Genomic DNA, 12873 nt, shown 5'->3' with positions numbered 1-12873 from the left:
GTTGGCCCCGCTACCTGCGGCCGGCTCCGCTAAATAATAGTTTTCTGTTATCACCTACCTTGCGACCCATATCCAAGACCCAGTGAATTGGATCTAAGGCATAAAAGGCTTATTGTGTAATAGTAAATAGCCCAGAGAAACCACAAATCCTTATTGCTACAAAGTGGACAAAAGGAAATCAAGAGACTATAAACATTAAGATGACTGTTTAAAAAAGGACACATTAAAAGGTCACAACCCGTGTAGGTTATATTAATTTAATGTCACTTAAAAAAGTTAGTAGTATGACTTTGTAAAAATTATATCTCGCTTATTCATTATAATATTATCAATTGTCACTTATTGGGCCTATTTGCATTAGGCCTACTTGAGTTGATTATTCTATATTGTCAAGTTCTAATGGTATTGACCTATAATCATATTTACCATATTTATATAATATTAATTGTATTAATAATCTTAGATTGTATTTGTAAATATTGTTATATTTTGTAGGTTTGCATTTTTAACTATGTTGTATGATAATATTCTGTATTGCCTATGTTTTCTGATAACGTTGAATATAACTGATGAATGAATGATTTTAGGTGTCCGTGTTTTTATTATTTTATGTATTTCACATAATTATTACATGTACTATGCATTTGACATAAAGATATGCAGTAAGAATACAAAACATAAAAATAGCATACCAGTGTGTTATGGTAGATGGTAATATGAAAGTATGACAATAGGAATAATGATTTATTGTACAGCAAACCACATTACTTATCCAAGCAGATAATCCTCATGCGACCTAACACCCTATGGCCGCACTCTGGCTGCAACTTTCGAAATACATTGACCACCTATGTCGCAGCCAACCTTGTAACTGTTGCAGCCAGACAGTGCAGCCAGAATTAAAAAGAATAGCGAGGCCAAAGGGTGCAGCCGATTTTCGCTCGCATCCCTAACCACTCCTTCGCCGATACCTATCGTTGCTACTTTGAGCATCCCTGCGGTTGGGTATGTAGTTAGTAACACCATTAGCAGAGACGATCCTGCGGATATCCACTTGTCAACAGATGTAGTCGGATATGACGTGCGCCTTATTCCAGGAGATCGAAAGAAAAACAAAACAGCAACGGCAACGTTACTCATATTACAGCTGAGTATTTTCATGAAGAAGATGTCACAGGGGACACTATTGTATCATTTACATCAAACCAGCCCGTCATGGTGGTTCAGTATATGAAGGGGTCGAATGCCAATACTCCTTACCGTGGTGATCCATCTATGATTATCGTCACTCCAATCACATCGTTCACTGCTAATGTAACATTCCCTGTCATTGAATACACCAATAGCCATACATATTACATCAATGTAATAGTAGAGTGTGACTATCTTGATGGACTTCTCTTGGATGAAACACCTTTAATGAGTTTGGAATCACTCCATACACCTGATAACTCGATGTGCTGTTCACGTAGTATTGTGTCTACTGGACATTATACCATATCTCATACGAATCCCATGGCAAGATTCTCTGTGACTGTGTATGCTGTTAGTACAGCTTCTTCTTATGTCTATGCAACCAATGCCGTTAGTTCAGCAGGTAAGTACATTTACATTTTGGTTTGATGCTAGGTCTATACAAAATAATTCAACAATCCATTGAAAGTTTGAAGTCTAGTCTTTCATAAAATGAAAAATGCAAAATGCTTGCAATAACTTACTTTTTGCAAGCATTTACCAGATAATATGAAGAGATACAAAATCCGATATAAAGGTTTTGCGTTAAGGCCACTAACGTCCACCACGTAATTTTTAAAGGAAATAGCCTTTAAACTCTCTACTATAACATGTATTCGCGCATTTGACGATTCCACCATCTCAGAGAGGGTTTACTGTAAAACTGAAAAAATAATCAGGTTACTTGAAATGATCGATTACAATTTGACTTACACAATTAATAGGAAACAATACTTGCAAAGGTTACTTTTTGAAATCATTTGGGTGGATTTACGCGTTAAGGCCACTAAGGCCACATATGTCTAATTTTACCTTTTAATTTACACCAAACATTAAAAAATCCAAGGTATATTCTGAAACAATGATTAAAAACAGCATATAATTTTCTTATTGTGTTTGTATACATCACAAAGACAAAGACTAAAACCAATACACCAGGAAGATTCGTGTTGCAATATGTATTTCTCGGCCACATAATAACTCACTGATCAAACAACCATAACAAAGTACGAACGAGACTACTAGATCCTGCGGGAGATGTAGTGAACCTTGATAGCACCTGTGATCAAGATGACATACTATTTCCTTTTATTTTAAAACAGGTGCTTGTCTAGAAGATGAAACAAAGGATCCTTATCCATTGAATTGGCCACAAACACAGGTCAGCCATACGGCAGAATCGATAGAAAAATGTCCTGAATATTCTGGAACAGGTAATTGTCTATAAAAATAATACCAACAATGTGAGATTTTGAGAGCCTGCCACACTGTTTCTATTCTATGTTTTTACGATTTTCGCATGATCAGTATATGGCTGGCCGTAACCGCCACAACGTGGAGCTGCTACGCGTAGCTTACTTTTCGCTTCGCGGAGCTAGATTGACCAATCATGTTAGATCATTTCATTACGCGGAGCCAGTGGATGCATCCTCGTTCCAGAGAGAGAAAACTCTTGCCAAAATTAATGTTTACTATGGGGATTTTAAATGAATTGAATGTAAATAAACCACGACCAGTTGTACAGGATCAATACCATTGTTTGATTAGTGTATAGTCAATGTTCCCTTGCTGGGGTGTGTCATGTGTGTGGCGTGTTTGTTTGTTTGTCTACTGTGTCAGGCCAGGATCACTGACACCCACGGTACTGATACTGTCATACTAGCACGGTGATCATATTGTTGAATGTTGTTGACTTTAAAATAATCATGATGCAGTCATGTCTACAGTAGAATTCACCACGACCTTTGAAGGACTTAAACCCCATTAAAAGCTATTAAACCAAGATAACACTCAATGAAAACAGCTCAACTATGTCACATCAGATCTTCTCTGGTTAAATACACACTGCACTTGTGTCTGTTTTACCTGTGCAATGAGCAATGAGCTGGCATTATAGTTTCAGTTGGGTGAATGATTATAAAGCGAACGCAAGGTAACAATGCTGTGTGGGCTTTTGTTTACGAAATAAAACAATAGTCTGCTTATTGTTAACCAGCGTTCTTGAAAATGAGAAGCATAATGGTTTGCAGACTTAACACGGTTTAGAAATAATTTCTTCATTTTTTTGGTGTTATCTGTCGTTTAATATCCTTCCTAAAACACAAAAGTACCAATATTTCCAAACACCTGAATTAGCTAAAAATTTAGGACATGTTACAAAACTATATTTTTAGAATTTCAGAGAATACTTTAAATATTGGCCGGTTATTTTTTACACAGTGACGTCAACTAGGCAATGGCCTATACTTCTAACATACACTATTAAGAGGTCACGCGTCAATGGTGAGCGCACTGAGTATTGTGTATAGGAAAACGGACAGTAACTACAGTATGTATGGCCTACTATTAGTATATAAAGCCACGCGTAGCAGCTCCACGTTGTGGCTGTTGCGGCCTACCATATCAGTATCCCATATCATATTTCTATTGCAAGAACATTTTATTTGTTGTCAGGTAAATCACAGGTTTTATTCTACATACACTAACTGGAAATTAAATTCACTAATTAGTGAGGACCGGTATTTTGCTGTGGATATGTTTAACTGCAATTTTGATGTTAAAAATTTGAAATCCACTGTAAAAATTGTGATAATATTCAACTCTTTGAGAAAATAATTATATAAAGGAATGCATGTAAAATCCAGGTGCAATACAATGTACATTATTGACACACTATCACTCTCTTTATCTACGTCAATAATAGAATAATCTATTTCAATCGAATTGAATACATTGCTCCATTTTGAGTTTGTAGTTGACTACTGAGCGACCTAAGCGATCGATTGCTAGCCAATCAGATAGAACTCCTTTTCTTGCGTTTGGTGAAATACCACTGGCCCGTCGCTCTCCAACGGAGTATTAAATTTATATTTATCGTATAGGGCGTCGACACTGTGCCGTGTATACGGGGGCACGATGACGCAGCGATACGGGCTCTACCTCGCAATCGGAGGGTTGCGAGTTCGAGCCCCGGCATCGTGTTGTGCACTTGGGCAATGCGCTTTACCTCACTTGCCTCTCTCTACCCAGGAGTGAAGTGGGAGCTGTTAGGAATATTGTCCAATGAGCGCCGTCCAAAGGTATGAGCCTTGGGCATTATTAGGCAGTTGACATATTCTAACAACAGCGGAATAAATGTAAAGCGCTTTGATACCCGTGAAAGGCGCTGTATAAATGACAACATTTATTTATTGTTATTCTATTTATAATTTATACCGTAGATCGTAGATCAATACTTTCCGCTAATTTGAAGTGATAAAATTAACTAACTACCGTTGCTTTACTCTTGTAAAATTATTCATAGGGATATGGACTGTAAACTTGGTTGCTATGCAAATAGATATGCCATTTCATCCCTTTCATCAACGTCCGGTGAAAATCTTATGTTCGTGAGATTTTAAACCAAACTTTAAATTTCGTCTGTACGATTTTAACTGGATTTTCTGCAAAATATGAAAGGAAATTGTAGTTTTCACTACCAGTATTGAAGTCTACATCGCTTAGAATAATTCACATGAGTAAACATTAAAATAATTTTGGCTTCAACCCCCCCCCCCCAAAAAATACGATAAGCTTCAATCGGGGTATTTAGTATTTATACGAGCGGTTTTTAGCATGCTGGATGAAAACCTTATTGGGACCCCCTCTACATTCCAGAATGAATTTGTTTGACTAAAACGCTATTGGTTTTGGCACAATTATGCTCATTTTGGCCCATTGCATCATTAAAAATACAAAATCTTCAGGGTTTTTTGTCACTGTGGCCCAGGTACACATCTGTTCAGCAAATGAAAGTTACCTAGCAATGACATTTATTACTTTTTTGGAATGTTTTACTATTATAGTGCGTCCACGAGGGACTAGAGAATGTAGGGGTGATCATGTGTCTACATCCCAATGGCAAGATGTTGTTATCAATGAATGCTTTGGTGATAATAGTGAAGAAATCCACGCAGTGCTCACATATTTATCTCAGGTAAACAATTTTCGCAACCTTTTACCTGTCATACATGTCATAGCTGGCAATTCATCTTAAAGCAATCTATTTAGTACTCAAACATAGTAGAGAATGACGCATCCTCAAATATTTCATTTCTTTTTTCAATTGCAATCTATCAAGATATTGAATGTTCCATATTTATTATGAACGTATAATGAAGAAACATGTCATCAACATTTAGCCGAACTTATAAAGAGGTTTGTTTTGGGTGTATATGCTCATTTTATAGTTTTCAAAATATCATGGGCCTATATAATTAATTATTTAACATTTTAACATTTGCATGCCCTTTCAAAAACCATTATTGTGTGTTTCATGTTAACGTTGCAGAGCACCGTAACGCAGGATAACGTAGCCCAAGTTTCTTTTGACTTGTCCGAAGCAACTAATAAAACGGGTGGAATCAATGCAACAGGTTTAGGGACAGCTGCACTGGCTTTGGAAAGTATCGTCAACGTACACTCGCCATCAATAGAGGTAAGTCAGCGATACACTTATAAGCGCGCCCATTCAGTGATTTGCTCATCCGGACGATCGTACAAATTATCAAAACTCAGATTTCGGTACCTTTGTAATTGTCATAACATAGCCTGGTCAACATCTTAGCGCCCGTACATTATTGAGTCCATTTTATCTCTTAACAAGTGGCGCACATTTATCTGTAATTAATGGTAATCCATTCGGGAGAGCGAGTTGGCACAGCTGTTGTGCCCTCACCTTGCACCACTGAGTCCCGGGTTCAAGCTTCGGCCTTGCCCAAGGACTGTATGTGCACTTAGTTTATCCCGATCCATGCTCGCTCTCGCTTTTTTTCGGGACATCCAGTTTCTTACTGCTTTCAAGATAGATGTTTTCTTACTGCTTTCAAGATAGTTGTTTGCTTATCAAAAACTTCCTTCACCCAATGGAATTTGGGGAGCTGCACATATAGTTGGTGGATGTTAGCATCTAAGTGCGGATAAGTTTGAGCCAGATTCAGCTGCAACCGGCCTAGTTGATGGTTCTCATGAAAATACGATATGTAATTCCAAAATATATTATTTATCCCCTAGCGTATGTGCCTTGCGCAACGGTACCACAGTGACCATGCAATATTGACCATTTCTTCCATTCCCCGGGTCATTTGCAACGAAACCGAGCCTAGGTCATCGTCGATGTGCATATCGGCAATTCACACGACCGGTTAGTCGCGTGCATTCCCACTAACGATGTAATGACGTAGTTTGGGATTTGCAAAGGATTCCGGGCGTTACCAAAATTGCCTGTTACGGTGAAGGGAGTAGGGTGGCAGCGGTGCTGAACTAACAGCGTTTGTGCTCAAATATTGAGAAAAATAAAGCCCACGTCCACAGGGTTCAATATATAAGATCCCAAGTCTCATTGTAACATTCCATGTTCGGCAAGGCCCGTTCATGAGTATATTAGATCTTCAAATTTCAACCGCAAGGTTGTGAGATCTAACGGATCGGCGAGAACGAGGGTCAGGCCGGAGCTAGAGATTTATCATTATGATAGTACATTCGATGGAACATTGTAGAGGCGCCAAGGAGACCTATGATGATGCATTAAGTAAGGGTTTTATTGGCCTTTAGTTTTTATCATTATGAATCATTTAATTTTCTTCCAAACTGTCTAGGTTACTACTTCCGTAATTAACACAATAGACAGTATTCTCAACATCGACGAAGAAGTTTTTGAGGCTGCTGTTGGTGTAAACGCTCCAACCCGCATTTTACAGTCATTGGAGGAACAGTTGATTACTCTGCAAAAACAAGGAACAAATTTAACACTAAGCCGAACAAATATTGGTGTTCAAGCATTACAGGTTCAACAATCCAGCTTACAAAATGGAATTGGATTTGCCAATATTTTACGGAGTTCCGGCAGTAGCGGTAATACTGAAATATTCAACGATCCTAAGGACATACCAGTGGATGAGTCAGATACGTCCATTGTGTTGCCATCTGAAGTTGTCTCGAGGTTCAGATCAGAAGGTAATTACGTATTACATATCCTACTTCATATAATAATATTTTCATAATATACCATATTTTGTTAATACATACAGGGTGTCCCAGAAAAAATTATCTGGTGAATGAAATTGAACGTCGAGAAATAGACATCGGAATCAAAAAATAAAATGCGTAGCGCATTTTATTGTGCATCATATACGCAATTGTTATTTGATTCGGTTGACTGGCTGCGAAGAAATCAACGATTACATAATGCGTACATCAATGCAGTTCATTCCAAGTTTGATCAAGAGGCACTTTTTGGATATTCGCTCACCCCATCCTAAAGTTTGTGTATCTCATTAAATTTAGTCCTCATTATCTATTTTATAATCCGACGGTGTTATGCTATTTATGCTTTCACTGAAGATTAACAGTAGCTTGTCCGAGAAAACTTTGATTTTTACAATTGGAAGCTTCCCAGTTGTTCAAATAATTATTTTATATTTTTACTTTCCAAGCAACATTTGGGCCAAAAATAACAACAATGATCAAGTAATTACAGCTTCAAGTGTAATTTCTGATACCATGCAATATTACGTTGAAGTTTTAAAAGATCTTTGCATTGCAATTTCTTGGAAATATTCCAAAAACATAAATGTGTGTGAGAATTTTTGTAGCCAGCTGGCTATATTTCTTTATGCAACGATTATATCAACATTAACGAAAAAAGGTATTTGCAAGTACAAAGCGTCATCTTACATGCAAGCTTTCATTTCAATATCGTGCAGTTTTTCAAATTTGAACAAACCCTAGTTAAATATTTTGCAAGAAACAGATTGTTTAATATAAAAAAACCCGAAAAGGATTTCACCGAACAAAACGTAAAGCCCATTGACAGTTAACCACTTGTACGCATTACGTTGAGTGATCTTTCATTCAAGCTTGGAATGAAGTGAAATGACGCATACGTTATGTAATCGGTCATTTCTGCGCAATGAGTCAACCGAAACCGAAATCTTTGGATTTTGATGCTTATTTCTCGACTTATGTCCGAATTTATTCACCCGGTAATTTTTTCTGGGACACCCTGTAGCATGCTAAAACAAAGTATTTGGGTTCCTCTGTTCTAAATCGTATTCTAGTTGCTTAATCGTATTCTAGTTGCTTAATGTTTGTATACAAATCCGGTCAGTAAAAATAATATATATTTTGTTTTCCGTTTTGTAGTCAATGAAACCGCGATGTTACCAGTTACCTTCACTGTGTATCAAAACAGCAAGTTGTTCCAATCTAGACGGCTTAAGAACAGGACTACGACTAAAACAGTACAAGTGGTTGGCACTCGTGTCATTTCTGCTACCATTGCAGGACTCGCAGTCTATGACCTTGCTCCAAATCAACCAATAATTGTGACTTATCGTCACAAACAGGTATTTCAAGTTAAACCATGATCACTGTTTTTGTCTTTACTTCATCTTTCGGGGTATGTTTGCAGCCGCATATCCCTATACAATCCTCTCACTAGTAGAAAGTACATTCGTAGTGAGTTCTGCTAAAAATTGAGGATTTGCTTCTACATTACAATCACTTCTTGTTTTATACAAACATATTAAATTATTTTCTTAATATCACAAACACATAGCTATCTTCGACTATTATTTAAATACGTATTTATAAAAACGCACGTGACCCATGGGCACGACTTACCAAGACCAGATAAATATTATCAAATTTAAGTATTGATTTAATTGAATAGCAAAATTACTACACGTGGGGGTTTCTGAATTTGTAATGATGTTATCAAAAACAACATTTTGAATGTATTTGCCGACAGAGAAAAATATTTATCGACGGAAACTTTTGCATTATAATCACAAAGTTGAACAAAATAGACAATTGTGCTGCACAATAGTCCGATGTTGTTTACCGCCTTTGCATTCAAATGTACAGGAAGAACACCAGCTATGTAGAAGGTGACTTTGATACTGTTATGGGAGTGCGGATGTGATCACGTGCGTATTTATAAATACGTATTTATAAATATAGTCGAAGCATACTGTAGAACGTAATTCCTGACAGCAAAAGTAATGATCTTGATTTATGACTCAAATATTCGTTTACCTCTTGCAGTATGAAGATGAAAATACATCATTTGAAAATTTTCAGTGCGTATTTTGGGATTTTGATCTGGAGGATGGGACAGGAGACTGGATCAATAAAGGCTGCAATCTCGTGGAAACCAATGGAACTGATGATAGGATTATATGTCATTGTGACCATCTCACTAGTTTTGCTGTACAAATTGTAAGTTGCATTTTTATTATTCACTTTTAGCTAACATTTAGTCTTTTGTTGAAAATAATGAAGCCAATTCAGTAACGATTCATCACTTCGATTTTTAGGACGTCTACGGTCAACAGTATTCGACTCTGATTCTAGATGTCTTCAGTAAAGTAGGGTGTGTCATCAGTATAATAGCTTTGATTATTACAATCATTACATACTTGGCCACCAAGTAAGTACCATTTACATTTTTCGTAAAAACAAAATACTTTAGCGGCAACTGAAATATGGAATTTTCAGACTTAGATCCAAATATGTTCGTTATCATCGTTGTTAGAGAGTGCAAATATTATAGAACTTTATGTATAACAAAATTTGTATTTAAATGTTATTTAAATATATTTATGCAAATAATAGGGGGCAATAATTCTGCCGGGGTAAAATTTACAGCAAGAAAATCCCCCCCCCCCCTGCCTGCCAAATATTACTTGCCCTCTTATCTCGGCCTGCAAAAAGTCTTTGTCGCCCCCTTTTTTCGGTTATTTGACTATTATATTGCGAGCGTAATGAGCAGGACATTTTGCATATTTAAACACACCTGTAATATTTTTCTTTTTGTTATTTCAAAGGTGCCCGTAAATGTGTGCCCAAAATCGCTTACCATCCCTTCTGACCTGCCACAAATTGCCTGCTCCTTCCTTTTTGACTTGGCAACAATTTGTTGCCAATCCCCATTTTTCCTTCCATGTTCGCATAATTATTGCACAGCTCCTTTAAAACAACAACCCAAAAACTATTTTCATTAGGACTGTGCGGACGAAAACACCAAAGCAAATTCTTATTTGCGTGTCCTTCTCTCTTCTGTGTTTGTACATCGTGTTTGTGGCGGGAGTGGATAACACAGATTCGTATGCAGGGTGCATTTTTGTAGCCGTATTATTGCATTATTTAACTTTGTCATCAGTCAGCTGGATGGGAGTCGAGGCTGTGAATTTGTACTTACTACTTGTCAAAGTATTTAATGCAGATGTTTCCAACTTTATGTTGAAGGCGTCTCTTGCAGCATGGGGTAAGACACTATACATTTTTTATAATTATTAATCCTTATTGTTGCTAATTGTTGCTCGTTTTACTAGACGATGAAAGGAAAATATGGTGGTATATTCGTAGGGAGCAGCGCGGAGACTGCGATCCAGGAATTAATGTGAAACAAGAGAAGGGAAGCAACAACAACGAGCGCGGAAACGTCCACAATAAAGACTTACTTCCTTAGGTCCAACTTTAGATGAACCCCGCAGGGCTACTTTAAAGGTCATATGACCAACGCGTGGCCACACCATGGCCCCCTCGCGGGCCGCATCCGCGGCCCCGCATGTGTTTCCTACAAGTGTAAGACTAATTGTATAAGAAAACGACCCTTCACGTTGCCTGTTCATTATTACCATATATTCATAGGATTTACCCTTAATTGGCACTGAAAACTGCAATCGATCACGTAATTTCATGTATATTGCATGCGTCGATAGTCTCGAAGATACAATTTGACATTTACATATATCAAGGCACTAAATCACACGTATTGCATTTTGCCCTCGATACAGGTATTCCCCTCATTCCTGTTATCATCGTGCTTGCCGTCGACCATACACAGTATATCAATGAACACCGGTAAGTGGTTATGTAAGCGTGGAGTCTTGAATCTACCCTGCTCAAACCTTTCAACTTGGTTCATTCTTAAAATACTATTTTTAGACAATTATTCACCTTCTGTCCAAAAATATTAATTCAAGATTCACCACACCACAAGAAGTTACAAGAAAAGACTATTAGGTCAGTATTCACTTGATCTCTGAGTATTGGTTCTATGTACACGCGTAATAACAATCTACACACGAATACATAGGTTACTCAAACTTCAAATTTGCGATTATTTGTTTGGTTGAAAATTCACAGCATCTGCAAACGCATTGGGCCAAGATTCGCCCAAAATTTTTGTCCAGCAAGGTAAAGATTTGGCATTTCCCCACAGAAATGGTGAAGGCTTGAGGAGGGTAGAGTCAATATTCTCTTTGACTCCTGCATTAAATTTGAACTAATAAAATAGAAATGCTTCAGCACCAAATATATAGGTAATAACACATGATAATAAACATGAGGTACAGATTATTCTGTCCTCTGGGGTACAGAATCTAATGGAAAGAAGTATTTTTTCACTAATTTGAAAATATTATCATTAATTTCGATTGTCATTAAACCTGGGTGACAGCTTTATATATTCTTAAGATTAAGTTTTATTCTATTCATTATTATGTATCCTTTCCTTTCACAGTTGTTTCATGCAGCCAAACTATGCCTTCTATTTCGCGCATCTCCTCATTATTTTTCTCATCTTCATATCCAACATTGTGATGTTCGTGAGGATTATCTATAAGCTTACATGTGGCCGCAAGGATATTGGCAGATCACGCAGTCGCGATAAAAAACAAACTGTTACCCGAGCTATTAACGCAGTAGCTATAACAGCTATACTTGGACTAACTTGGGTTTTTGGTTTTCTTACTATCATTGAAAACCGTGGGTCTAATTTGGCATTTCAAGTTATGTTTTGTATCTTCAATTCGTTGCAAGGGTTCTTTATCTTTTTGCTATTCTGTGTGCGTCCTGACGAAAGCCGTGATGTGTGGAAACAGTTGTTTGCATGTGGCCAACCTGGCACAGGAACCAAATTGTTCTCTGCTGGACGTGCTGGACATTTTAAAGCTACAAGCAATGAATCTCCAAAGTCTCCAGCTTCTAGTAATCCAAACTCATCTAAACAGCCAGAGAGTGTAGACGGTCTTCCAAATTCTGACGACGACATTAAAGTTGTTGGTCACGAAACACAAACACAATCGCCGTCAGATCCACGTACTGAATCACCATTTGCTGATGATCAATCTGGACTTACGAAAGCTGCAGGCAGTGATCCTCCCAATTTGACGGTTTCTAGTAACCCGGTCTCATCCAAACCGACAAAGAACGTAGAGCTTCTTTCAAAATCGGGCAAAAACGACCAAAGAGGACCAACAGAACCGTCTTCTGACTCATCAGCCAGTAAATTGACGGGGCAAGAAAGTGAAAACCAACTTTCCAAATCTCAAGGGGAGTAAATTAAAGAAATATTTGACAGATGAAAGCAAACCTCATTATGAGGTAGAGGTTTTCAAAAGACGCATACCTAACAAATGGTGAAAGTTATGAAATTGAGTTCGTATTAATCGTGGTTGTGATATGCGTAATTGTGTTTAAGAAATAATAATAATAAAACGGCATTTATCCACGCTTTCTGAATACCCAAAGGGTAGCGCAAGTTGAACTCAATGCTGAGTGTGACAGACAACAGGCCCGGTCTGATCCCCTGCT

The sequence above is a fragment of the Amphiura filiformis genome, chromosome 11 (assembly GCF_039555335.1).
Source record: "Amphiura filiformis chromosome 11, Afil_fr2py, whole genome shotgun sequence".
In the NCBI taxonomy this organism is placed as follows: domain Eukaryota; kingdom Metazoa; phylum Echinodermata; class Ophiuroidea; order Amphilepidida; family Amphiuridae; genus Amphiura; species Amphiura filiformis.
This window is presented reverse-complemented; position numbering follows the sequence as displayed.